The following is a 27,176-nucleotide window of genomic DNA, read 5'->3' on the forward strand; positions in this document are numbered from 1 at the left end:
GGGGGTTCAATGGGAATACAACGTGACCAGTAGGGTTGAGCGAAACGGGTCGAACATTTTCAAAAGTCGCCGACTTTTGGCTAAGTCGGGGTTTCATGAAACCCGATCCGACCCCTGTGCGGGGTCGGCCATGCGGTACGCGACTTTCGCGCCAAAGTCGCGTTTCAATGACGCGAAAAGCGCCATTTCTCAGCCAATGAAGGTAAACGCAGAGTGTGGGCAGCGTGATGACATAGGTCCTGGTCCCCACCATCTTAGAGAAGGGCATTGCAGTGATTGGCTTGCTGTCTGCGACGTCACAGGGGCTATAAAGAGGCGTTCCCGCCGACCGCCATCTTACTGCTGCTGATCTGAGCTTAGGGAGAGGTTGCTGCCGCTTTGTCAGAAGCAGGGATAGCGTTAGGCAGGGTCCATTAACCACAAAACCGCTTGTGCTGCAGCGATTTGCACTGTCCAACACCACCCTCGGTGTGCAGGGACAGTGGAAGTTTTTTTTTTTTTTTTTTTTTTCCCCTCAGCGCTGTAGCTCATTGGGCTGCCCTAGAAGGCTCCCTGATAGCTGCATTGCTGTGTGTACGCCGCTGTGCAAACCAACTGCTTTTTTCAAAGCACAAATCCTCTTGTTCCTTCCTTTCTGCACAGCTATCTTTTTTGTTTGTCCACACTTTTTATTTCATTTGTGCATCAGTCCACTCCTTATTGCTGCCTGCCATACCTGGCTGAGATTACTGCAGGCAGGGAGATAGTAGCTGCCTGCCATACCTGGCTGAGATTACTGCAGGCAGGGAGATAGTAATTGTAGGACATTCCCTGTTTTTTTTTTTTTTTTTTTTTTGGTGGGAGATTAAGATTGGCAATTTGGCATTTCTGCTAGAGTGCCATCCCTGTGTGTGCCATCTCTCTCACATAGTGGGCCATAGAAAGCCTTTTCATTTTTCTGTATTTTTTTTTGTGGGGTGTATAAATTCTCCCTGATAAAAATACAGTGGGAGATTAATATTGGCCTTTGGGCTTGTGTGCCAGTCCTGAGTGTGCCATCTCTCTCACAAATAGTGGGCCATAGAAAGCCTATTTATTTTTTTTTTTGGTTTTATAAATTCTCCCTGAAAAAAAGGGAGATTAATATTGGCCTCTGGGCTTGTGTGCCAGTTGTGAGCGTGCCATCTGTGCCAGTCCTGAGCGTGCCATCTCTCTCACAAATAGTGGGCCATAGAAAGCCTATTTAAATATTTTTTTGGTTTTATAAATTCTCCCAGAAAAAAAGGGAGATTAATATTGGCCTCTGGGCTTGTGTGCCAGTCCTGAGCGTGCCATCTGTGCCAGCCAGCCCTGAGCGTGCCATCTCTCTCACAAATAGTGGGCCATAGAAAGCCTATTTAATTTTTTTTTTGTTTTATCAATTTTCCCTGAAAAAAGGGAGATTAATATTGGCCTCTGGGCTTCTGTGCCAGTCCTGAGCGTGCCATCTGTGCCAGTCCTGAGCGTCCCATCTCTCTCACAAATAGTGGGCCATAGAAAGCCTATTTTATTTTTTTTTTGGGTTTCAGAAATTCTCCCTGGAAAAAAAAAGGGAGATTAATATTGCCCTTTGGGCTTGTGTGCCAGTACTAAGCGTTCCATCTCTCTCTCTCTCTGTCAGTGGGCCATAGAACGCATATTTTTGGTTTTATTTGTTTTCTAAATTCTCCCTGAAAAAATCATTTTATTTTATTTGGTTTCTAAATTCTTCCTGATAAAATCATATTTTTTTTATTATTTTTATTTCTAAAGTCTCCCTGAAAAAAAAAAAAAAAAAACAACCAAAAAAACAGTGGGAGATTAATATTGGCCTCTGGGTTTGTGTGCCACTCCTGACTCCTGTGTGCGTCATCTCTCAGTCAGTGGGCCATAGAACGCCTATTTTTGGTTTTATTTGTTTTATAAATTCTCCCTGAAAAAATCATTTTATTTTATTTGGTTTCTAAATTCTTCCTGATAAAATCATATTTTTTTAATTATTTTTATTTCTAAAGTCTCCCTGAAGTCTCGCTCTCGCTCTCGCTCTCGCTCTCGCTCTCGCTCGTCCATAGAAAGCCTACATTTTTTTTCCTTGATTTGGGTTCCAAAATCTACCAGAGAAATTAACTCCATCAATCATTGGTAGAAAAATATTGGCCTCTGGGCTTGTGTGCCACTCCTGATTCCTGTGTGCGTCATCTCTCACTCAGTGGCCCATAGAAAGCATATAGTTTGTTACATTTGTTTTCTAAATTCTCCCTGCAAAAATCTATTTTTTTTTTTTTTGGGGGGTTTCTAAAGTGTTCCTGAAAAAAATAAAAATAAAAAAAAAATAATAGTGTGACATTAATATTAACATTTGTGCTTCAGTGACAGTCCTGCGTGTGGGGCATCTCTCTAATTTGCAGCCACCAAAAAAAGAGTGTGTAACATTGGGCCTGATTTTCGCTGTGGTCTCACCAACCTGTAAAGGGGTAGCTAAATCATACTGAAGTTATAGCTCACCGTGTAAGTTGTGTGACTGCAACAAATAACGTTAGTTTGGTTACGTTTTTAAAACAATGAGGAAGTCTAGTGGAAGAGGTCGTGGCCGGGGGCGTTCATTGTCAGCTGGTAATGAGGGTAGTGGTAGTGGTGGAGCATCAGGTGGTCGTGGGGGAAAAAATATTGCACCTAAGTCTGGAGCTGTGGAGCCAGGTTCGTCGTCCGGCTACACAAGGCCTCGAACGCTCCCTTTTCTGGGATTAGGAAAACCGCTTTTAAAGCCGGAGCAGCAAGAGCAAGTTTTGGCTTATCTTGCTGACTCAGCCTCTAGCTCTTTTGCCTCATCTCGTGAAACTGGTAAAAGTAAAAGCAGCGCGTCGTTAGTGGATGTTCACGGTCAGGGACAAGTCACTTCCTTGTCCTCTTCAGCAAAAACAACAACAGAGAAGAATGCAGCAGGCGACACAACGGGTTACTCCATGGAGCTCTTTACACATACCGTCCCTGGCTTAGAAAGTGAAGCAGTTAACAGTCCATGCCCATTACAAATTGAATCTGACATGGAGTGCACTGACGCACAGCCACAGCCAGACTACTATGCTGGTCCTTTGACTCAGACCACAACATTGCCCTCGCAGGGTGCTGATCAAGAATCAGACCCTGATGAGACTATGTTGCCCCATCACGAACGCTATACCACCGAACGACACGGTGACACAGACGAAGTTGCGCAGGAGGTACAAGAAGAGTTATTAGATGACCCAGTTCTTGACCCCGATTGGCAGCCATTGGGGGAACAGGGTGCAGGCGGCAGCAGTTCTGAAGCAGAGGAGGAGGAGGGGCCGCAGCAGGCATCAACATCGCCACAGGTTCCATCTGCCGGGCCCGTATCTTGCCCAAAACGCGTGGCAAAGCCAAAACCTGGTGGAGGACAGCGTGGCCATCCGGTTAAAGCTCAGTCTGCAATGCCTGAAAAGGTATCCGATGCTAGAAAGAGTGCAGTCTGGCATTTTTTTAAACAACATCCAATTGATCAGCGCAAAGTCATCTGTCAAAAATGTTCTACTTCCTTAAGCAGAGGTCAGAATCTGAAAAGTCTCAATACTAGTTGCATGCATAGACATTTAACCACCATGCATTTGAAAGCTTGGACTAACTACCAAACGTCCCTTAAGGTTGTTGCACCCTCGGCCAATGAAGCTAGTCATCAACGCAACATCCCTTCCGGCAGTGTAGGACCACCATTTAGCGCACCACCTGCTGTATCTGTGCAGGTATCTTTGCCAGGCCAAAGCAGTCAGGGTCAGGGAATCACCAGTTTCGTAGTAGGAAACACTGCATCTAGGGCACCGGCGGCAACAATACCATCTCCCACCGTCTCTCAGTCTGCCATGTCCACCGGCACCCCCGCTAGTTCCACGATCTCCAGCTCTCCAGTCCAGCTCACCCTACATGAGACTATGGTTAGAAAAAGGAAATACTTAGCCTCGCATCCGCGTACACAGGGTTTGAACGCCCACATAGCTAGACTAATCTCGTTAGAGATGATGCCCTACCGGTTAGTTGAAAGCGAAGCTTTCAAAGACCTGATGGACTACGCTGTACCACGCTACGAGCTACCCAGTCGACACTTTTTTTCCAGAAAAGCCATCCCAGCCCTCCACCAGCATGTTAAAGAGCGCATCGTCCATGCACTCAGGCAATCTGTGAGCACAAAGGTGCACCTGACAACAGATGCATGGACCAGTAGGCATGGCCAGGGACGTTACGTGTCCATCACGGCACACTGGGTAAATGTGGTGGATTCAGGGTCCACAGGGGACAGCAAGTTTGGGACAGTTCTGCCTAGCCCACGGTCTAGTAAACAGTTGTCTGTAGCCGTTCGCACCCCCTCCTCCTCCTCCTCCTCCTCGTCCTCCTGCAGAAGCAAGAGCTCGTCCACAGACCGCAGTCGCACAAACACTCCATTCGCACCTGCCACTGTTGCACACCAGGTCTCCCATTATGGGGCAGCTACTGGCATACGTCAGCAGGCTGTATTGGCTATGAAGTGTTTGGGCGACAATAGACACACCGCGGAAGTTCTGTCCGAGTTCTTGCAGCAAGAAACGCAGTCGTGGCTGGGCACTGTAGATCTTGAGGCAGGCAAGGTAGTGAGTGATAACGGAAGGAATTTCATGGCTGCCATCTCCCTTTCCCAACTGAAACACATTCCTTGCCTGGCTCACACCTTAAACCTGGTGGTGCAGTGCTTCCTGAAAAGTTATCCGGGGTTATCCGACCTGCTCCTCAAAGTGCGTGGACTTTGCGCACATATCCGCCGTTCGCCTGTACACTCCAGCCGTATGCAGACCTATCAGCGTTCTTTGAACCTTCCCCAGCATCGCCTAATCATAGACGTTGCAACAAGGTGGAACTCAACACTGCACATGCTTCAGAGACTGTGCGAACAGAGGCGGGCTGTTATGTTTTTGTGGGAGGATACACATACACGGGCAGGCAGTAGGATGGCAGACATGGAGTTGTCAGGTGTGCAGTGGTCGAAGATTCAAGACATGTGTCAAGTCCTTCAGTGTTTTGAGGAATGCACACGGCTGGTTAGTGCAGACAACGCCATAATAAGCATGAGCATCCCCCTAATGCGTCTGCTGATGCAAAGTTTGACGCACATAAAGGATCAGGCGTCTGCACCAGAGGAAGAGGAAAGCCTTGATGACAGTCAGCGATTGTCTGGTCAGGGCAGTGTACATGACGAGGTACCGGGCGAAGAGGAGGTGGAGGATGAGGAGGATGATGGGGATGAGTATATTTTTAATGAGGAAGCTTTCCCGGGGGCACGGGAAATTGGTGGCGTGGCAAGGCCGGGTTCTGGTTTTTTGAGGGACACAAGTGACGTAGATTTGCCTGCAACTGCCCCTCAACCAAGCACAACCGCAGATTTGACAACGGGAACTTTGGCCCACATGGCGGATTATGCCTTGCGTATCCTCAAAAGGGACACACGCATTACAAAAATGATGAACGATGACGATTACTGGTTGGCCTGCCTCCTTGATCCTCGCTATAAAGGCAAATTGCAAAATATTATGCCACATGAGAACTTGGAACTAATATTAGCAACAAAACAATCAACTCTTGTTGACCGTTTGCTTCTGGCATTCCCTGCACACAGCGCCCGTGATCGTTCTCACACGAGCTCCAGGGGCCAGCAGACCAGAGGTGTTAGAGGGGCAGAAATCAGAAGTGGCGTTGGACAGAGGGGTTTTCTGACCAGGTTGTGGAGTGATTTTTCTATGACCGCAGACAGGACAGGTACTGCAGCATCAATTCAAAGTGACAGGAGACAACATTTGTCCAGTATGGTTACAAACTATTTTTCATCCCTTATCGACGTTCTCCCTCAACCGTCATTCCCATTTGATTACTGGGCATCCAAATTAGACACCTGGCCAGAATTGGCAGAATATGCATTGCAGGAGCTTGCTTGCCCGGCAGCTAGTGTCCTATCAGAAAGAGTATTCAGTGCTGCAGGTTCAATACTAACAGAAAAAAGGACTCGTCTGGCTACCCAAAATGTAGATGATCTAACCTTCATTAAAATGAACCACAACTGGATTTCAAAATCTTTTGCCCCACCCTGCCCGGCTGACACCTAGCTTTCCTATGAAAAGGTCTTGCCTGTGGACTATTCTGAATGACTTTTCCAATCTCGTAATTTTCTTCACCTGATTGTCCAGCATACGACATGTTTCCACCTCACGAAATGGCCAAACTCCCCACACGGGGCCGTGCTATCGCCACTTTGCGCTTGGACCCTTGAGAGTGCTGTTTGTCTGAAGAGGTGGGTGTGGCCGCTTTTGGTCGACGGCACTGCCACTGGGTCCCTCATAGTACAATAAAGTGTCTCTGGCGGTGGTGGTGCGCACCCAACGTCAGACACACCGTTGTAATATGAGGGGCCCTGTGCCTGTACCGCCGGCCACAAGACAGTTCCCCCCCCCCAGCTCAAACAGTGCTCTACCACTAGCAAAATTATCTCTCACAGCTTCACCAATGTGTAGTCTAGCCGCTGACATCCTTCAATGCCTGGCACTGACAATACCATTGTTTTGACATTTTTGTTATGTTAGGCCTTCGAAGCCTGTCTGCGGTCCCTTCTTTCTACAACTACTACACTGACCAGGCCACTGCTGGCCGTGTTACCCTGGAACCAATTTAAAAGTGCCTACAGTCAGCCCAATTTTGTTATGTTAGGCCTTCGAAGACTGTCTGCCGTCACTCCTTCCACTAGACTTCCACTGACCATACACTGCTGCCCATGTACCCCTGGAACCAATTTAAAGTGCCTACAGCCAGCCCAAGTTTATGTTAGGCCTTGGAAGCCTGTCTGCAGTCACTCCTTCCACTAGACTTCCACTGACCAGACCACTGCTGCCCGTGTACCCCTGGAACCAATTTAAAAGTGCCTACAGCCAGCCCAAGTTTGTTATGTTAGGCCTTGGAAGCCTGTCTGCGGTCACTCCTTCCACTAGACTTCCACTGACCAGACCACTGCTGCCCGTGTACCCCTGGAACCAATTTAAAAGTGCCTACAGCCAGCCCAAGTTTGTTATGTTAGGCCTTCTAAGCCTGTCTGCGGTCCATTCTTTCAACTACTACTACACTGACCAGGTCACTGCTGCCCGTGTACCCCTGGAACCAATTTAAAATTGCCTACAGCCAGCCCAATTTTTTTATTTTAGGCCTTCGATGCCTGTCTGCGGTCCATTCTTTCAACTACTACTACACTGACCAGGTCACTGCTGCCCGTGTACCCCTGGAACCAATTTAAAATTGCCTACAGCCATGTGTTATTATTTTAGGCCTTCGATGCCTGTCTGCGGTCACTCCTTCCACTAGGCCTCCACTGACCACACCACTGCTGTCCGTGTACCCCTGGAACCAATTTAAAATTGCCTACAGCCATGTGTTTTTATTTTAGGCCTTCGATGCCTGTCTGCGGTCCATTCTTTCAACTACTACTACACTGACCAGGGCACTGCTGGCCGTGTACCCCTGGAACCAACATCAGAAAATATAAAAATAAGTATTTTGCTTATAAAAAAGAAAATACTGGTGAGATATCAAATGCAGACATTTTAACATTAAAAACAAACACACAACTCTAATCTGGTACAGTACTAAAAATGGCCACCAGCTACAATTACTTTCTCCTGCAAGTAGTTAACTGAAAGTTTTTTTAAATTGAAAACACACATATGGCATCCACCGAGTGTTGTCCTGTCGCGTCTTCTTTATATTATTGCCGAGAAGATGCAAAATAATGAAAATAATAAAATCATTAATTACCAAAATAATAGAGAAAGTCAACACCACATTGCAAATAAACATTCATTCCAAATAAAGAAGCAGGGCGCGTCCGAGGGTGAGTATATACCTAATAAGAATATAATCACCCTCGGACGCGCAATGCTTATTTCCAACAGCCTTCCTTCCTAAGAATCAGCCCTTCCGTCGTGTAGAGAGACGTTGTGTTACACTCCAAGGTGTTCCCCAGGTTGCCTTTCCTGAGCTTCGATCTTCCGGCTCTCGTTTAGTAGTTCTTGGAAACTACTCTGCATTAGGCCTTCAAATTGGGTATGGGGTGTAGAGAGATGGTGTGTTCCACTCCAAGGTGTTCCCCAGGTTGCCTTTCCTGAGCTTCGATCTTCCGGCTCTCGTTTAGTAGTTCTTGGAAACTACACTGCATTAGGCCTTCAAATTGGGTATGGGGTGTAGAGAGAGGGTGTGTTACACTCCAAGGTGTTCCCCAGGTTGCCTTTCCTGAGCTTCGATATTCCGGCTCTCGTTTAGTAGTTGTCGGAAACTACGCTGCATTAGGCCTACAAATTGGGTATGGGGCGTAGAGAGAGGGTGTGTTACACTCCAAGGTGTTCCCCAGGTTGCCTTTCCTGAGCTTCGATATTCCGGCTCTCGTTTAGTAGTTGTCGGAAACTACGCTGCATTAGGCCTACAAATTGGGTATGGGGTGTAGAGAGAGGGTTTGTTACACTCCAAGGTGTTCCCCAGGTTGCCTTTCCTGAGCTTCGATCTTCCGGCTCTCGTTTAGTAGTTGTTGGAAACTACGCTGCATTAGGCCTTCAAATTGGGTATGGGGTGTAGCGAGAGGGTGTGTTACACTCCAAGGTGTTCCCCAGGTTGCCTTTCCTGAGCTTCGATCTTCCGGCTCTCGTTTAGTAGTTCTTGGAAACTACACTGCATTAGGCCTTCAAATTGGGTATGGGGTGTAGAGAGAGGGTGTGTTACACTCTAAGGTGTTCCCCAGGTTTCCTTGCCATTGCTTCGGTCTTCCGACTCTCGTTTAGTAGTTGTAGAAAAGTACACTGCATTAGGCCATACAAAATGGGTATGGGGTGGAGAGAGATGGTGTGTTACACTCCAAGGTGTTCCCCAGGTTGCCTTTCCTGAGCTTCTATCTTCAGGCTCTCATTAAATTGTGGTTAAATGGAACAACTGCATTTGGCGTACTAGTTGGTTTGGGGCCTACTATCGGTGTCTGCCACTCCTTGCTGTTCTCCTCCACTGAACAAAGCTGTGCCGCCTGTTTACTACGGTTGCCAATTTTGAACTGCATTTCGACTACTTACTGATTTGGCCCTACTCTCTGTGTCAGCCTCTCATTCCAGTTGTCCTCCACTGCAATGCCCCCTGGTTATTCCTGTGTTACCAATTTTGAACTGCATTTAGCCCACTTTCTTCTTTGGGCCTATATCTGTGTTTCCACTTCATCGTGCCCATTGCCCAGCCAGTGATAGATGAGTCTGCTGGTACATTGACCCATAACGCAACATTCCCCGTGCACGCTACACAACAACATTGTGACCCTGCTGAAAGTCAGGTTGCTCTTCCCGCATACCATACCACCTTACACGGGGACAAAGAGGAAGGTGCAGATGAAAGTGCAGGTTCCTTCATCAGGTGGGGGGAGGAATACTAGTTGGCGACGTCACTGGCACAGGGCCTCTCATAGTACGCAAAAGTGTTGCTGCCGGTGGGAGGCGCCCCCGCCGTGCAAACACACCGCTGTACTTTGAGGGGCCCTGTGCCAGTGCCAATGCCAACGAGTGGGCCCCCCCTGCTTGCTCAGGATCTCAGCACTTGCAAAGTTGAAATACTTACCTCTCCCTGCTCCACTGCCGTGACGTGTTCCAGATTTCCTGGGCCCACTAATTACTTGAACCAGCCCTACCCCCCACAACTTTAGCCAAATGACCCCCAATTTCAAATGCCTTCCAATTATTATAAGGTAAATTACGCTTGACAAGCTTCATTAAGAAGAATGGATGGTTTTGACATTAAAATGGCCACTCTAGGTGTTTTCCTGGCCCCCACTCACTGCCGACTATGCTGCCCCATTGACTTGCATTGGGTTTCGTGTTTCGGTCGATCCCGACTTTACGTCATAATCGGCCGATTTCACTCGACCCGACTTTGGACATAGTCGGGTTTCGCAAAACCCGGCTCGACTCTAAAAAGGTCAAGGTCGCTCAACTCTAGTGACCAGTATAATCACCAGACGATAGCCCTTCTGGTTGGGGGGCTCACATGGGTGAGATTATAATCCCAGGGACTTTGGGACCAGCTTCAAACGGAAATGTCCTCTAATTTGAAGGAGTTAATGGTGGTGGAGCAGGCAGTTAAAAGAAAAAAAAAAAACTGTCTGTCTGCAGGGCCACTACGTGCAGATGTTCTCTGACAATCGGGTCTCCGTGGTATATATCAATCATCAAGGCGGAACCCGTTCCAAATCCCTGATGAACGTGGCAGATTGTCTATTCCAGCTAGCAGAGCAGCACTTTCTCTTGTTGACAGCTCTTCACATAAGAGGAATAGAAAACACTACGGCGGATTTCTTAAGCTGCAACACCTTGAGGCAGGGAGAATGGTCACTAAACGACGCTAACTTCAACCTCATTGTGGAAAGGTGGGGTCAACCAGAGGTAGATCTTTTTGCCACAAAAGAAAACAGAAAAGTGACACAGTTCTGCTCTGAACCCCAGAGAAAATCCTGTCAGTAGACGCACCCCTCATAGACTGGAACTTCAGGCTAGCTTACATCTTTCCTCCCCTGTCTCTACTTCCTCTGGTGAGGAAAATCAGGAAGGACAAAGCCAGAGTTATAGTAATTGCCCCCTTGTGGCCCAGAAGGATGTGGTTTTCATGCCTCAGGACCATGTCAATATCCGACCCATGGGTCTTACCAGACATTCCAGATCTCATATTCCAGGGCCCAGTCTACCATCCTCGGGCAGTTGGCCTTCATCTGACGGCGTGGATTTTGAGCGGTTGCTGTTAAGAGATAGAGGTTTCTGGCCGGGCCTGATTAACACGCTGCTCAAAAGCAGGAAAATAATCACCACCAAAATTTATGTCAGGATCTTGAAAAGATTTCTTCAAAACTCGGGGGTAGTAGCTGGTCAATCAACACCAATAGACCAGATATTGGAGTTTTGCAAAAGGGGTTGGATATGGGGTTATCCCCAAATACTCAAAGTACAGATGTCAGCCTTAGGGGCCCTCTCTGGCTGCAACATTTCTGAAAATTATTGGATCAGTAGATTCATTAAGGCGGCAAAAAAGTCCAGGCCAATGGTGAAGAATAGGGTCATGCCATGGGACTTAAACTTAGTCCTCACGGCCATGACAGAAGCTCCATTTGAGCCAATTTCTTTGGCTTCTATTAAAAACCTGTCTCTTAAAGTAGCCTTCCTGGTGGCCCTAACGTCAGCTTGTAGGATAGGCGACATCCAGGCGTTATCCAGGCTTTCCCCTTACATGCAACTAAAGGTACCGTCACACTGAACAACATCGCTAGCGATCCGTGACGTTGCAGCGTCTTAGCTAGTGATATCGTTCAGTTTGACAGGCAGCAGCGATCTGGATCCTGCTGTGCCATCGTTGGTCGGAGCAGAAAGTCCAGAACTTTATTTCGTCGCTGGACCTCCGCAGACATCGCTGAATCGGCGTGTGTGACGCCGATTCAGCAATGTCTTCACTGGTAACCAGGGTAAACATCGGGTTACTAAGTGCAGGGCCGCGCTTAGTAACCCGATGTTTACCCTGGTTACCAGCGTAAACGTAAAAAAAACACCAAACACTACATACTCACATTTCGGTGTCTGTCCTCCGGCGCTGTGCTTTCCTGCACTGGCTGTGAGTGCCGGCCAGCCGTAAAGCACAGCGGTGACGTCACCGGAAAGCACAGCGCCGGGGGACAGACACCGGTATGTAAGTATGTAGTGTTTGTTTTTTACGCTGGTAACCAGGGTAAACATCGGGTCCTGATCAGGTGGCCTTTGTTGTACCAATTGTCCATCATCCTGTGTGTATGATCTCTGTCCCTTGCGCAAAATGATGCCCTTGCTCATATTGGCCAGTTGTGTATTGGCTATAAGGGTTGTGTGTTTCCCTCCATGAGGTTGAAAATAAGGCCTTGCTTCTCCTTCCCCCAACCGGATCTATCAGGGCCTCAGAGTCTGAGCCTGTCTCCCTCTCACTGAAGTTTGACTATGTTCTGTTTGTAAAGTATGAGAATAAGTAATGAAAAATTAAAAATTTTTTCCTCCTATAAATCATGTGTAATTTTTTACTTACTGTCTCAGATCCATACTGGGATCTAAAAAGGAGAGTTGGTCATAATAAATTTTCTTTTTTTTGCAGGCGCAAACGTAAATATTGTAAACACAAACAGCACAATACGATATAACAGAAAATACATAGAAGGACAGGGTCTTCTCCCCTCTGTAGCAGTATGTCATTGTAAATTTTGTTCATGTAAACGACATCTATAAAACTCTGTACGTAACCCCTTTCTCATGTCCAGCACCATGTAATTAATCTCATTTATTGATATAGCACCATTAATGTTAATAAAAATATCAAAAGGCCCAAATTCATGTAGGTAATGCAGTTTGCAATATTATTCATAGAGAAACAGGAGTGTAGTTGCTTATTTGCCTCTCGACCTCACATGGCCGCTGCTCATATTCTGGGAAAAGGATCACACATATGCTCCTCTATGCCGCCTCTTTTCTGGCCCGGTTGGAGTAATGGGCATCTCTCTGATCCCAAATTTCTGGCCTCTCTTGCACCAGGACCAGCAGCATTTCCACAATAATATTGGCCATGATGCAGGAGACTCCCTGGAGGCGTGTGGCAGACTTCCGGGATGTCTGTCTGGATTTTTCAGCTAATTTGCAGGTCTACGCTTCCTGATTGAGGGCTTGGCACATTTCCTGTCACCTGCTGAACTCTTGCGTATTACGCAAGTCACACTGTTGGTCCGTATTTTTACCCCTTGCCATGACAGCACCCACATTGAGAGAGGGACCCGTCCATAGGAACAGGAAACCTACAGAGATAAAAAGGGCGGTCCCCCTCTGCTCCTCAGTTGGTTTCCTGTTTCTTTAGGATCCCCAGGTATACCTACAGCAGCAGCGTTGTGGATCCTGGGCTTTGCATCGGCCTGGGTGGTGTCTGCGGGAACACCAGGAGAGCAGCACCAGAAGCAGCATCGGTGGAGCCACTGCATGCAGCTTCCCCCCTCGTCTGTATAGGGTTCTGGGCAGCAGAGCCCGGCCAAAGGATGAGGCACGCTTGATGCAGGGCAGCGGTACTACACCGCTATGGAGCGGCGCTGGCAATATGGCCGCGGTAAGTGTTCTGTCGCGCCGACCCGGAAGTAGTCATAGTACTTCCGGTTTGCAGTCGGCGGGGAATGCCGCAGATTTAAAAAGGCGTCGGGGCTAAGAGCGGGTGTGCTCGTAATGTCGTCCCCCGCGCATGAAGTGCACCCACCAGCGGTGGAGCTTGGCGCTGAAGCAGACGTCCAAATGGAGGACAGCAGCACTAAACCCTCAAACAAAAGATCTGCCACCCAAATGAAGACAAAGGGTAGAGGACATTACCCAGAGGCTGCACAGCGTCCCCACCTTCTAAACCGGTACAGTCATTGCTTCACTGGGTGAGTGTTAAAGTCCTCTACCTATAAGCTGGCCCCTTCCTTCTTAGGCTAGGTTCACATTGCGTTAGTGCAGTCTGTTTAGCGTATGCGCTAAACAGACTGCGTTAACGCAATGTCCAAAAATGATCTAATTTAGCTAGCGCAGATGCCAGATCTGCGCTAGCGAGAACGGACCCAAAAACGCTGCAGACAGCGTTCGAGGTCCGTCACAAAATAACAGAACATCGCTAACGCATGCCAAAAATGGCATGCGTTAGGGATGCCTTACATACATGGGTGCGCTAACGGATCCATTACATTGCGTTAGTGGCACTATGTAACGGATTCCTTTAGCAGATACCCACTAACGCAATGTGAACCTAGCCTTATACTCTCCCTCTTAGGCTAAAAGATCCAGTAAATTAAAACATATGGAATGTGCCCTGTGCTTACAGCCCCTTCCTGATGCATATCCAAAAAAGGTTGTGTCCTAGCTGCATTAATCAGACCGTACAGGAAGGGTCTGCGGTAACAACTACCAATATCAGAGCCTTAATTAGGCAGGAAATCCAATCTTTGGGGTCCAAAAGCTTAAAGAAAAAGATGGGCAGAAGCCCTTCCCCTGTTTCCAGCTCAGAATCAGAAGAAGGCCTAATCCGATCCTCTGATACCGCAGCATCCTCGTCTAGCTCCTCTGAGGGCCGAGCGTTCTTTCCAATATATAGCGTTGATAACCTGGTAAAGTCTGTCAGGAATACTATGGGGGGAAAAAAACACAAAATTGAGCTTAACTTAAGTTGGTACACATGCAGAGGGTAAACGCATGTTCACATTGGCCACAAAACATTAAAACCTACAAGAGAAAAAAGTAAACAAAAACCCTGATGTGGGATGGCTTTTGTGCTATTTTTTTATTTAAAAAAAACAAAAAAAAAAACAGTATTACTAAACTGTTATTTAAATGCACTTTTGCTTTTTTACTTAGTTACATCAGGGTTTTCCTTTACTTTTTTCTCTTGCAGGAATACTATGGGTTGCCCAGACACTAAGGAAGCCAGGTCAGCACAAGATATTATGTTTGCTGGTCTGGGCCAGAAAAAAACGTAGAGCTTTCCCAGTGGTTTCAGCTATTTAAAGATCTGGTAAAAATGGGGTAAACAAGGGAAAGGCTTTCTCCCATCTTCTTCCAAAAGACGTTATCCTTTTAGTGATGAAGAGCTAGAGGTATGGTCTAAAATCCCAAAAGTGTATGCAGCGATGGCATCCACCTCTAAACAAACGTCTCTTCCTGTAGAAGATGCAGGTGTGTTAGACCCACTAGACCGTAAAACTGAGACTTTACTTAAAAAAAATCGTGGGAAACAAATAAGGGAGCCTTTAAGCCTGCCATTTCAGGCACATGCACAGCGAGATCCCTTTTAGTGTGGGTAGATCAGCTGGAGCAGCAAATTTAAAAGCAAAATAACGGGGGAAAATATCCTTCAAGCAGTTCCGTTAATTAGAAGTGCTGCAGCATTCCTGGCTGATGCATCTGTGGATTCTCTCCGGTTAGCAGCCAGATTAGCCGGTCTAGTAAATGCGGCTTGTCGGGCCCTCTGGCTTAAAGGATGGAAAGGGGATGCACAGTCCAAATCGAGACTTTGTACAATCCCGTGCCAGGGTGAGTCCCTGTTTGGCAAAGTTTTGAATGACCTACTCAACAAAGCAGGAGAAAGAAGGAAGGGTTTTCCTAAACAATTTCTTCCTTCTTATAGGAGGGCGTTTAGAAGACGGCCTTTTAACAGAAGGAAGCCGTTTGAGCCAAAAAAGGACCGCTGGGATACAAAGGAAACAAGCAAAAAGATGCCTTTAGTGGCTCCGAATCCAACAAACGTAGATACCGTCAGTAATGATATTCCAGTAGGTGGAAGATTAAAATTTTTTCACCATAAGTGGGAACATGTAACATCAAATCGGTGGATTAGACCTGATTTAAAACAGGTCTAAAATTAGAATTTTTTTTTCAAATCCCACAAAATACTTTTATTATATCCCTGAGAGCACTGGAACAGCAAAAGGCGCTCCAGTTAGAAATATCTAGTCTATTGGCCAAAAATGTGCTCATAGAAATACCAAAGAATCAGGAAGGAAGAGGTTTTTATTCCCCTTTATTTCTGATTCCAAAACCTGATGGTTCCTTCCGTACCATAATAAATCTCAAAAAATTAAATTCTTTATCTGATCACACCTTTAAAATGGAATCAATCATGTTGTGAATTCTGCTCTTGGGCTCCCTCCGGTGGTTGAGTGGTAGTGCTGCTGTTTTTGGATCGCAGCATTTATCAGGTGTCCACTTACTGCAATTTGTACTGGGCTATTTAGTCTTGCTTGATCCTTTAGTCAGTGCCAGTTGTCCATTGTTTTTGGAGGATTCACATCCCTGTCTGGTCTCTCTTGTTTGCTGTTCTTTTCAACAAAGATAAGTTCTGGCTTTGTTTTTGCTGTCCACATGCTGTGGGCCTTATAGTTCTGTGCATTTTCACGTTTTGTCTTGTCCAGCTTTGTCTGTGTTAGGATTTTTTGCTGCCAAGCTGTATCTCTGGAGATGCAGATATACCCTCCATGTCTTTAGTCAGATGTGGAGATTTGTATTTTCTGTGGTGGATATTTTCTAGTGTTTTAATACTGACAGCATAGTTTTCTGTCCTATTCTTTCTTTTTAGCTAGAAAGGCCTCCTTTGCTAAATCCTGATTTCAGTCTGTGTATGTCATTTCCCTCTCCTCTCACAGTCAATATTTGTGGGGGGCTGTCTATCCTTTGGGGATTTTCTCTGAGGCAAGATAGGTTTCCCGTTTCTATCTTTAGGGGAAGTTAGTCCTTAGGCTGTGTCGAGGTGTCTAGGGAGTGTTAGGTACATCCCACGGCTACTTCTAGTTGCGATGCAATGCTAAGTTCAGGGTCTGCGGTCAGTACAGGTACCACCTTCTCCAGAGTACGTCTCATGCTGCTCCTAGGCCACCAGATCATAACACAATCAGGTCAACTATAAAACAAGTTTATCCCGCCATGAAACATCTAGGGAATAAAAGAAGGATGCGTACTATCTACCTATCCATCCAAAACATCAACAATATCTCCGTGTGGCAGTCGACTGGGGGGACCGAATCCGTCACTTCCAGTTTACAGCAATGCCATTCGGCCTTTCAATGGCTCCTCGTGTTTTCACGAAGGTTATGCTCGAGGTGATGGCCTATCTACGGCAACAAGATACATTAACCCCTTCATGACCCAGCCTATTTTGACCTTAAAGACCTTGCCGTTTTTTGCAATTCTGACCAGTGTCCCTTTATGAGGTAATAACTCAGGAACGCTTCAACGGATCCTAGCGGTTCTGAGATTGTTTTTTCGTGACATATTGGGCTTCATGTTAGTGGTAAATTTAGGCCAATAAATTCTGCGTTTATTTGTGATAAAAACGGAAATTTGGCGAAAATTTTGAAAATTTCGCAATTTTCACATTTTGAATTTTTATTCTGTTAAACCAGAGATATGTGACACAAAATAGTTAATAAATAACATTTCCCACATGTTTACTTTACATCAGCACAATTTTGGAAACAAAATTTTTTTTGTTAGGAAGTTATAAGGGTTAAAATTTGACCAGCGATTTGTCATTTTTACAACGAAATTTACAAAACCATTTTTTTTAGGGACCACCTCACATTTGAAGTCAGTTTGAGGGGTCTATATGGCTGAAAATACCCAAAAGTGACACCATTCTAAAAACTGCACCCCTCAAGGTACTCAAAACCACATTCAAGAAGTTTATTAACCCTTCAGGTGCTTCACAGCAGCAGAAGCAACATGGAAGGAAAAAATGAACATTTAACTTTTTAGTCACAAAAATTATCTTTTAGCAACAATTTTTTTATTTTCCCAATGGTAAAAGGAGAAACTGAACCATGAAAGTTGTTGTCCAATTTGTCCTGAGTACGCTGATACCTCATATGTGGGGGTAAACCACTGTTTGGGCACATGGTAAGGCTCGGAAGGGAAGGAGCGCCATTTGACTTTTTGAATGAAAAATTATTTCCATCGTTAGCGGACACCATGTCGCGTTTGGAGAGCTCCTGTGTGCCTAAACATTGGCGCTCCCCCACAAGTGACCCCATTTTGGAAACTAGACCCCCCAAGGAACTTATTTAAATGCCTAGTGAGCACTTTCAACCCTCAGGTGCTTCACAAATTGATCTGTAAAAATGAAAAAGTACTTTTTTTTCACAAAAAAATTATTTTCGCCTCAATTTTTTCATTTTCACATGGGCAGTAGGGTAAAATGGATCATAAAATTTGTTGGGCAATTTCTCCCGAGTACGTTGATACCTCATATGTGGGGGTAAACCACTGTTTGGGCGCAGGGCTCGGAAGGGATGGCACGCCATTTGGCTTTTTAAATGGAAAATTAGCTCCAATCATTAGCGGACACCATGTCGCGTTTGGAGAGCCCCTGTGTGCCTAAACATTGGAGATCCCCCAGAAATGACACCATTTTGGAAACTAGACCCCCAAAGGAACTAATCTAGATGTGTGGCGAGGACTTTGAACCCCCAAGTGCTTCACAGAAGTTTATAACGCCGAGCCATGAAAAAAAAATAAAAAATTATTTTCTCAAAAATGATCTTTTAGCCTGCAATTTTTTATTTTCCCAAGCGTAACAGTAGAAATTTGACCCCAAAAGTTGTTGTCCAGTTTCTCCTGAGTACGGTGATACCCCATATGTGGGGGTAAACTACTGTTTGGGCACATGCCGGGGCTTGGAATTGAAGTAGTGACGTTTTGAAATGCAGACTTTGATGGAATGGTCTGCGGGTGTCACGTTGCGTTTGCAGAGCCCCTGGTGTGCCTAAACACTAGAAACCCCCCACAAGTGACCCCATTTTAGAAACTAGACCCCCCAAGGAACTTATCTAGATATGTGGTGAGCACTTTGAACCCCCAAGTGCTTCACAGACGTTTACAACGCAGAGCCGTGAAAATAAAAAATAATTTTTCTTTCCTCAAATTATGTTTTAGCAAGCATTTTTTTTGATTCACAAGGGTAACAGGAGAAATTGGACCCCAGTAATTGTTGCGCAGTTTGTCCTGAGTATGCTGGTACCCCATATGTGGGGGTAAACCACTGTTTGGGCACACGTCAGGGCTCGGAAGTGAGGGAGCACCATTTGACTTTTTGAATACGAGATTGGCTGGAATCAATGGTGGCGCCATGTTGCGTTTGGAGACCCCTGATGTGCCTAAACAGTGGTAACCCCTCAATTCTACCTCCAACACTAACCCCAACACACCCCTAACCCTAATCCCAACTGTAGCCATAACCCTAAACACAACCCTAACCGCAACACACCCCTAACCACAACCCTAACCCCAACACAACCCTAATTCCAACCCTAACCCTAAGGCTATTTGCCCACGTTGCGGATTCGTGTGAGATATTTTCGCACCATTTTTGAAAAATCCACGGGTAAAAGGCACTGCGTTTTACCTGCGGATTTTTCACGGATTTCCAGTGTTTTTTGTGCGGATTTCACCTGCGGATTCCTATTGAGGAACAGGTGTAAAACGCTGCGGAATCCGCACAAAGAATTGACATGCTGCGGAAAATACAATGCAGCGTTTCCGCGCGGTATTTTCCGCACCATGGGCACAGCGGATTTGGTTTTTCATATGTTTACATGGTACTGTAAACCTGATTGAACACTGCTGCGGATCCGCAGCCAAATCCGCACCGTGTGCACATAGCCTAATTCTAAAGGTATGTGCACACGCTGTGGAAAACGCTGCGGATCCGCAGCAGTTTCCCATGAGTTTACAGTTCAATGTAAACCTACGGGAAACAAAAATCGCTGTGCCCATGCTGCGGAAAAACTGCACGGAAACGCAGCGGTTTACATTCCGCAGCATGTCACTTCTTTGTGCGGATTCCGCAGCGGTTTTACAACTGCTCAAATAGAAAATCGCAGTTGTAAAACCGCAGTGAAATGCGCAGAAAAACCGCGGTAAATCCGCAGCGGTTTAGCACTGCGGATTTATCAAATCCGCAGCGGAAAAATCCGCAGAGGACCAGAATACGTGTGCACATACCGAAACCCTACCCCTAGCCCTAGCCCTAACCTTCACCCTAACCCTACCCCTAACCCTACCCCTAACCCTATTCTAACATTAGTGGAAAAAAAAAATTTCTTTATTTTTTTATTGTCCCTACCTATGGGGGTGACAAAGGGGGGGGTCATTTATTATTTTTTTTATTTTGATCACTGAGATATAATTTATCTCAGTGATCAAAATGCACTTTGGAACGAATCTGCCGGCCGGCAGATTCGGCGGGCGCACTGCGCATGCGCCCGCCATTTTGGAAGATGGCGGCGCCCAGGGAGAAGACGGACGGGACCCCGGCTGGATCGGTAAGTATGATGGGGTCGGGGGGGACCACGGGGGGGGGATCGGAGCACGGGGGGGCGTGGAACGGAGCACGGGGGGGCTGGAACGGAGCACGGGGGGGCTGGAACGGAGCACCGGGGGGGGGGTGGATCGGAGCGCAGGGGGGGGTGATTGGAGCACGGGGGGGTGATTGGAGCACGGGGGGAGCGGACAAGAGCACGGGGGGGAGCGGAGCACTGGACGGAGGGGAGCCGGAGCAGTGTACCGGCCAGATCGGAGGGCTGGGGGGGCGATGGGTGGGGTGGGGGCACACTACTATTTCCAGCCATGGCCGATGATATTTCAGCATCGGCCATGGCTGGATTGTAATATTTCACCCGTTATAATAGGTGAAATATTACAAATCGGTCTGATTGGCAGTTTCACTTTCAACAGCCAATCAGAGCGATCGTAGCCACGAGGGGGTGAAGCCACCCCCCCTGGGCTAAACTACCACTCCCCCTGTCCCTGCAGATCGGGTGAAATGGGAGTTAACCCTTTCACCCGATCTGCAGGGACGCGATCTTTCCATGACGCCGCATAGGCGTCATGGGTCGGAATGGCACCGACTTTCATGACGCCTACGTGGCGTCATGGGTCGGGAAGGGGTTAATTGTGCCCTACCTGGATGATTTTTTAATAATTGGAAACTCTGCCTCACAATGTAAAGAGGGCTTGGCTAATACCATTTCATCTTTACAGGCGTTAGGATGGATTGTAATCTTCGAGAAATCTAAACTTCATCCAGAAACCCTTCAATCCTTCCTGGGGCTACACTTGGACTCTTTAAGTCAGAGATGTTTCTTACCACAATCCAAGAAATTAACTATAATCTCAGAAGTTGGTATGGCGAGGTCTAGCCCTCAGATGTCACTAAGAGATGCCATGTCTCTCTTAGGTTCACTCACCTGCATCCCTGCGGTACAATGGGCCCAATATCACACTTTGACCTTATAGCATGAGATCCTATTTGCGCAATACCAGGGGCATCAAATCAGGGACATTTAAATACCAAAATTATCCTTTCTAAAGAGGTACTTGATTCTTTGTCGTGGTTAGATAAAGATCATTTATCCAGAAGGGTTCCATGGACGATAAAACCTACCAAAATAATTACCACTGATGCAAGCCCACATGGGTGGGGGGCCCATTTAGGTCAGGATATAGCGCAAGGCCACTGGAACTCGGTAGAGTTACAGCAGTCCTCCGATAGGAAAGAACTGAACGCAGTTAATTGTGCTTTGAATTGTTTTCTTTCCCAGCTCTGAGGATCTCATGTAAGAATCCTATCGGACAATATGACAGTCATCGTATATTTTAAATCGTCAAGGCGGAACGCGATCAGAAACTGTCTTCAGCAACCAATATCTTCAATCTAGCAGAAGAAAACCTCTTGTCACTCATGGCTCTTCATATGAAAGGAGTAGAAAACTCAAAAGCAGACTTCCTCAGTCGCCACAGTCTTTGCCAAGGAGAATGGACTCTCAATGTTCATATATTCAGGAAGATAATCGAGTTATGGGGAGTTCCACAAATAGATTTATTTGCGACCAGGGAAAAGACAGGTGCAAATATTTGCCTCCTTGAACCCAGCGGATCATCCAAGCATGGTAGACTCGCTCCAGTATCCCTGGAAATTCGACTTAGCCTATGCCTTCCCACCAATGATGTTAATTCCATTAGTAATAAAAAAGATAAGGGAAGAGAAAGCAAGGGTAATTCTAATAGCACCCTTCTGGCCAAGAAGGCCGTGGGTTTTCATGCCTTCGAGCAATGTCGATTTTGCGATGCCTGGATATTTCCAACAATCCCAGCCCTACTGTCTCAAGGTCCATTCCATCATCCACAGGTGAAGGGACTCCACTTGACGGCGTGGAACTTGAGGCAAATATTGACTTCAAGAGGCTTTTCTCAAGACTTGATTGATACGCTACTACTAAGTAGGAAAAAATCTACAACCTTAATATATAATCAACCACTTATTGATCCCTATAATATCATTGTGTAATACTACCAAATTTTAATCCAAAAAGAAGTCCTAAATTGCCATAAAACGCAACCGGACTCAATACACAATGTCCTGTGATGTTTAATTCAATAATATTTATTAACAATTCACAGTAAAATTTACAACGGTACATAATACCCAAGAGAAAAACCTCCAAATGTAATGGAGCGGATTTATTCACATAACATCAGAAATTAACCTATATGAAAAATCAATACCCAAAATGCCCACACATTAACAACTGCATTATAAAAAAAGAACCTACATATAGCTGAACAAAGCAGCTAATACAAAAAAAGAAAGCTCAGTGAACTCAGGCGATTCAATTAAGGGGGCTTGATTAATCATTACTACCGACTGGCATGTATATAATTGCATTCACCACCTCTTTAGGGGTAAAGGAACGGAGACACGGACATCATACCTTATGTAAGTCACTTTCAGCTTGCCCATGCCTTTAACTGTTTAACTGTGTGACCTACAATTGTAATGTTATAGGTGTGTTTTAAGGTGGTGAACGCAATTATTATGCAAAATGTCATACTCCACCAGGTCTCGGCACTGCTGCAATATGTGCAGATTCGAATTCCACGGTGTAGTCACATCGCATATCAAACAGTAGGCCAAAAGAGCCCTATACCAACTCAAGTGGAAAAGTGAGCATACAGCAACAGTGGTTTCTGCATCACCACATCCAGGTTAGGACAGTGGCAGAAGAATTGCTGCACCATCAGGTTGAGGATGCAAAGCATGTGTTTGAGGTTTCCCCGGCGTAAGTATGCCACCAGGCTTGCACCGTTATTGCACATGGCCTTCCCTGGCTCCAGGTTGAGTGGAGACAGCCATTGCTCAACCTTGAGAGAATGATAAACAGCCTGAGGACTGCAGGGAAGAGACACAGACGAGAGATGGGGTTAAACCACGACGCGTTTCGACGGATCAGTCTTCATCAGGTGGATGTTCTTTAATGACAAAAGGGATGGGGTATTTAAACGGGAAGCAGCCATTCCCAACAGTCACATGATATAATCATAGTCACATGTGAAGATTACACCATATTATAATCAAAAAGGAGAGGGGGGAAAAAAAACAAAATGTAAGAAAAAAAACAAACATGAATTAACCATGTTTTAAATATATAAAATATGCTAAAAGCAATAAAATAAACAGATACAAAATGTTAGTAGACAAAATTAAAAAGACCAAAAGCACATAGATGAAATGGATAGATGATTAAAAAAAAAAAAAGTTATCTGGTCACTTTATCAATCATTAAATTCAGACCTTCAGGGGCAAGCGTACTAAGCTTGAATATCCAAAAGTTTTTTTGTATCTTTTTGATGCACAGTTAAAATGTTTAGAAAGGCTGTGCAGGACAAAGCAATTTTGGATATTCTGTTGCTGCTTGTTCAATCTAGCATGCATCCAGGGGTGGATTAAGGGTAGCCAGGGCCCTGGGCTGTTCAGACTCTGTGGGCCCCCTGGTCATGCGACGGGGTCATCATATACCTGAACCAGATTATTCCAGAAAAATATTTGCTGAGTGAAACTCCACTTCTCGCCTATCACACATTAACAGTTCCCATCACCAGATCACACATATAGCCGGCAGCTTTTGTTTTGGCCAAAAGATTTTTTTTTTTTTTTTCTTTTTAAGCCGCCACCTTAGACACTTTTGGCGGGCCCTACTCTACTGTAACCTATTAAATATTTGTTAAAATATGCAATACAATTTAGGTATATATTTTTTTTTTTTTATTATTCAATTTTTAAAATGACCAATAATATCCCATACAAGGAACAAATACCGCAACACCGTGTCCAGACCACATATTACCACCATATAGTGACTGAATACTACAATACTGATCAGTAATAAAAATAAAAAATAAACAAAACACATTACTAATATCACCATAAGTGCCATTATACACAGGAGGTCTGTACTTAGTATGCAGTGTCTGTGTACAGGTAATACAGTGATCACTGGTGATATTATACACAGGAGCTCTATATACAGTGTATAGTGTCAGTGTATAGGTATCACACTGACTCACCAGTGACATCTCTAGGTGAAGTCCTTCATCTTTGTGTTTCATCTTTCATCCAGCACAGACCGCCATCACTTGTTCCAGCCAGGGCTCGTCTCTGCAGGAAATAGGTTCTCGAGCTCCGCTTGCAGAACACATTACTTAATTTTTCCCAACTTCTACATTTACACCACATTAAGAAAAAAAAGGCGACAAAGCATCAATCTACACAGTAACAGGACCCCCCCCCCCCCCTATTTAAAACAGTTTACTCAAAAAAAAAAAAAAAAAAAAAAAAAATTAATGTCCCTTAATTGGCACCTATGGTAATAATATTCCCCATCCTGGCCCCGTGTGTCTCATTCCTAGCTTCAGCCATATGTTCTCACATCCTGCCCTCATGAGTATCCATTCTGCCCCATAGGATCTCCCCATCCTGCCCCATCTATCTCAATCATGTCCATCCTGCCCCATGACCCTGCCCCATCTGTATCCAGTCATGTCCCCATGTCTTTCATCCTGCCCCGCATCTCGCATTCTGCCCCGTGTCTGTCTACCCCGAGCCCCCCGGATCGCCACTCTCAAAAAAAAAAATTCTTCTTACCTGGCTGCACTCCTGCGGCGAAGCTTCCTGCATGCAGCTGAAGCGTGCACTTGCCGGCGACTGACAGACGTCAGACACCAGCGACTTGCGTGCTGCGGCTGACGTCAGCTGCCAGCCTCTGATTGGCTGGCAGCTGTTAACTATTGACGTGCAGCACCCCAGTCAATAGCGTTAAACTGCCGCAACGCCGCTAAGGGCCCGGTTTAGCCTGCTGGTAGGGGTCTGGTGAGCAGATGAGATGGAGCCCAATGCGGGCCCTCTCTGCCCACTGGGCCCCATATATTACCCGTATGGGATGTTCTGAATCCACTTCGGTAGATGACCACTGCTGAACATCCCATACCGGCAATATTGGCGAATACGAAAAAATTGCACAGAGGATACTGATTTTATGGAGGAGGCAAAAGTTTTGAAACAGCGGTTTCAGGAGAAAGGGTACTCTAGAAAATTGTTCCAAGATGCATTTCTGAGCCAAAACTTTCGTTACCAATTTAAATTAATCCTATGGGTTGATTAAGGAGCTCCTCACCAAGTACTGGTTCATCCTGAAAGGGTACCCAGTTTTGTCTAAGCATATTCCTTCCTGACCTAGAACGGTATTCCACAGAAACGGCACGTTAAGTAAATAGAAAATAAAAATAAATCTTTATTTTTATATAGCGCTAACATATTCCGCAGTGCTTTACAGTTTGAACACATTATCATCGCTGTCCCCAATGGGGCTCACAATCTAAATTCCCGATCAGTATGTCTTTGGAATGTGGGAGGAAACCGGAGTACCCGGAGGAAACCCACGCAAACACGGAGAGAACATACAAACTCTTTGCAGATGTTGTCCTGGGTGGGATTAGAACCCATGACTCCAGCGCTGCAAGTGTAATGACCAGAGGTCCGAATAAGATCCAGCGAGTCACAAACCAAGACCAAGGCAGAAATCTCCAACGGTATTTACTCAAAGGCAAAATAATCAAAGTAATATGGAGAATATTAAGGCAGATGCACCCCAAAGATACACTAGCTCAGCAGCAGCTGAAATCACTGTGCCACTCCAAGGTCTCCTGAGAACTGTATACTACAACAGACTAGTAAGAAATTTACCTAACAGGCAACTAAAAACAGGAACAAGTGTAAATTGAATGTAGTGTTATCAAGGGAGCCCCTGGAATGGCACACTGAGTATAACTTACACCACTCTAATACAAGATACACCTCTAAAGTAACAATTTAACACTCTGAGCAGAGATACCCGGGTATCTATAACTATGGTACCGTATCCTGAGATGGATTTCCTCTCAGGCAGGAAACCGCACAGGCTGCAGCCAGTCCATATCTTCAGCGCCAATAAGTTACAGCAAGCTCCTCTTGTCGGCCGATGCCGAGCCCAAACGCCGGGGACTTAGTTAGTGGTCTCACGATGTTGTCTCTGCTTCTGTAGCTCCTAGGAATGCTTCCACGATAACCCGTCCGTCTCTGTATCCGCAGTCTGTCCAGACTTGTTTCTCCACTCAATGCACAGGGAATCCACAGACTTCCAAATACTTACTGGGTTCTTAGTAAAGTCTCAGTCTTTTCTTAGATAAAGGGTTAGCTCTTCTCCAGGAAACGTTAGCAACACAAGTCTCTCAAAAGCTTCTTTTCCTCCAAAAACACTTGCAGTAAATCCACACACAGTCTCTTTTTAAGATCTGACAGCAGCTTCTGCCTTTTCTTCCCGCCTTTTTCTCTCTCAGCTCTCACTTCCTAGTTTCACTTTACACACGAGACACTGGACCCCACCCCCCAGCACACATTGTCTCAGGGAGTTTTGCAGGGTCTGTCTTCTGCTGCAACAGGCAAAAACCACAGGGTCCTAGTGCCCTCTCAGTGGGACTACAGTTCACCCTCTTACACAAGGCTGCAGTGCTAACCACTGCGCCACCGTGCTGCCCAAGTAACCTTGTTGCACCCAGCAACACTACCTTGAATCAATGTTCCTTATCCTCTCTCCCAGGTTTTTTTTTTTTTTTTTTTAACCCTGGTTGTTATGCATGCAGAGCCCCAAAATTTCTTTGCTGCACCTCCATTTTAAATGGGGTACATGAGTTTAAATCCAACACTACAGGTACCTCATAAAATCAACTTTCATGTCAACTGTCAGTCCATCTTTGTGGTATACCTGATTGAATGTGGCTGCGGCCAGCAACGATGCATGATGGATTGAACAAGCGTCGATAGAATATCCAAAATGGCTTTCTCCTGCACAGCCTTTCTAAACATTATTTTTTTTTTAACTGTGCATCAAAAAAATTTCCAAAACTTTGAAACCAATGATTATTGATAGGGTTGAGCGAAACGGATCAGTCAATTTCATAAGTCGCCGACTTTTGGCAAAGTCGGGTTTCGTGAAACCCGAGCCGATCCCAGTGTGGGATCGGCCATGCGGTCGGTGATCTTTGTGGCGAAGTCGCGTTTCATATGACGCGTTCAGCACCATTTCTCAGCCAATGAAGGTGGACGCAGAGTGTGGGCAGCGTGATGACAGGTCTCAGTCCCCACCATCTTAGAGAAGGGCATGGCAGTGATTGGCTTGCTTTCTGCGGCGTCACAGGGGCTAT

General features: G+C 45.8%; 1 protein-coding gene across 1 annotated transcript in view; it reads left to right on the forward strand.

The window, feature by feature from the left end:
- The window catches only part of LOC138638925 (fibrinogen-like protein 1), a 103,109-nt gene that overhangs the window by 11,558 nt on the left and 64,375 nt on the right, over nucleotides 1-27,176 (forward strand). The window lies entirely within an intron of this gene.

Source organism: Ranitomeya imitator, chromosome 1, assembly GCF_032444005.1.
Source record: "Ranitomeya imitator isolate aRanImi1 chromosome 1, aRanImi1.pri, whole genome shotgun sequence".
Taxonomy (NCBI): Eukaryota; Metazoa; Chordata; class Amphibia; order Anura; family Dendrobatidae; genus Ranitomeya; species Ranitomeya imitator.